General features: G+C 38.5%; 1 non-coding gene across 1 annotated transcript; it reads right to left on the minus strand.

Moving 5' to 3' along the window:
• Positions 1–1,533: 1,533 nt before the first annotated feature.
• On the minus strand, positions 1,534–1,613 carry TRNAK-CUU (transfer RNA lysine (anticodon CUU)). Its single transcript has one exon. It is a non-coding gene; the product is annotated as a tRNA-Lys (tRNA).
• Positions 1,614–2,190: the final 577 nt, after the last annotated feature.

Raw genomic sequence — 2,190 nt, forward strand, 5'->3', positions numbered from 1 at the left:
TTTTATTATAACAAAAATAAATGGGGAAAAAACACTCAGTGCAGTTCACAAGATGAGCAGTCTGAATAAGAAAATTATACAATCATCTGAATAAATGTGGAAAACACATTAGGCAGAATTCAACGTAATTTTTCTCATAAAACTCTCAGCAAACCAGGAATAAAAGGAGCTTGGTTTATTTAGTTATAGAGTATCTACCAAAAGTTCTACAAGAACATCATTTGTAATGATATAACTTCAATACTTTCTCGCAAAGACTAAGAAATAGCACAAGCAAGGAAGTCTATAGTCACCATTCATATTCAGCTTTATACTAGAGATCATGATGCAAGACCTTTAGATAAAATTAAATGAATAAAGTATAACTATAAATTGTTAGAGTGGAAGTATCACTGATAAAATGTTTCATCTAAGATATGTTAAACTTTTTCTTTTGGAAACTTTAAGATTTACTCTTACCAATATTCAAATGTAGCTTCATTAACTATAATCATTGTAGTGTACATTACTCCTCCAGGTATTATTTATTTTATAATTTTGGGGTTACTTTGTGTGTGTTTGTGTTTTGATTTATTTTGTGGAGTCTATATAAGTTTTGCTCAAGGTTTTTCTCCTGGCTCTACACTCAGAAGTCACCCCTGGTGGGACTGAGGGTAGCATTTGCAGTGCTGGGATCAAACATAATTGACTGCGGCAAGTATGCAACTTATCTACTCAATTATCTCTCTGTCTCCTAGAATTTGCATCTTTTGATAACAGCCCACATAATCTCTGAAGTAACCAATGAGCTTGGTTTAGTTTTACAACTGAATATGTATGTGTCAGATCATATACATCATTTCAATTTCTCTACTTATTTCCCTCAAGATAATGCCCTAAGCTCCATCCATTTAGTGGCGAGATTTTCTTCTTTTGATGAATTCTATTTCATTTTTACGAGTTTTTATTAAATGGGCAGTTGTGACTTCACAGCACTGTTCAGCAAAGCATACTCAAACCTGATCTCTAGAGCTCGGACTCTTGGAACTTTCCAGGGTCACCCAAAATCTGGTACACGAATCACTCAAGGTACCTGTGAATTAGAACATTTCATTGAGTCCCAATTTTGCTCAAACTTATATCTACAGACTTTGCTAAATACCCACAACGTCATTCCATGGGATGCTACCTAGATCCACCTGGGTGCTGGGAACCAATGCCTGGGAACGGCCAGAAACCTATGCCTAGGAACCAATATGTCAGTACAAACTGACCTGTAACTAAGGAACAACCGTTTCTTAAGAAAGGTTGCAGAACAATGCCCAGGGAAACTGCCATCAGGGCCCACATCCAGTTTCATTAAACATTTGCATTCTTTGCTATTTTCCTATTCTGCTCACTTCCTCATATAATCAATTATAAAAGACTAGCTTAGGAGAAATAAAACTGGAGCTTGCTCCCATTCTTGTGTATGCCTGTGTCTATCCTCTTTCTTCTCCCACACCCTCTCCTGGCTACCCACGTTGACCAAGTCATGCAGGACAGGACAGGTGGCACCCAACGTGGGGCTTGAACCCATGACCCTGAGAGTAAGAGTCTCATGCTCTACCAACTGAGCTAGCCATCTCTGGAGCGGTGAGGGCAGGCTTGCTATATTACCAAAATCTAATTGGCTATTTTAGAAAATAAATAGAAGAAAAGAGGCAGACAGAGGCAGACACAAGAATGAGAGAAAGCTCCAATTTTATTTCTCCCAGAAATTTTATTTCTCCTAAGCTAGTCTTTTATAATTGATTATATGAGGAAGTGGGCAGAATGGGAGAATAGCAAAAAATGGAAACGTTTAACGAAACTGGATGTGGGCCCTGATGGCAGTTTCCCTGGGCATTGTTCTGCAACCTTTCCCAAGAAGCGGTTGTTCCTTAGTTACAGGTCAGTTTGTACTGACATTGGTTCCCAGGCATAGGTTTCTGGCCACTCCCAGGCATTGGTTCCCAGCACTTGGGTTTGACATTAAAGTTGTTACAAGTGTTTTTTTTTCCCCATTGAGCATGATGTTTGCCATAGGCTTACATCATGGCTTTAGTAGATGGCTTTGACTATATTGGGGAAAGTCCCTTCTATACCCATTTTGGCCAGAGTTTTCATCATAAATGGGTGCTGGATCTTGTCAAATGCATTCTCTGCATCTATTGATATGATCAGATGGTT

The sequence above is a fragment of the Sorex araneus genome, chromosome 2 (assembly GCF_027595985.1).
Source record: "Sorex araneus isolate mSorAra2 chromosome 2, mSorAra2.pri, whole genome shotgun sequence".
Taxonomy (NCBI): domain Eukaryota; kingdom Metazoa; phylum Chordata; class Mammalia; order Eulipotyphla; family Soricidae; genus Sorex; species Sorex araneus.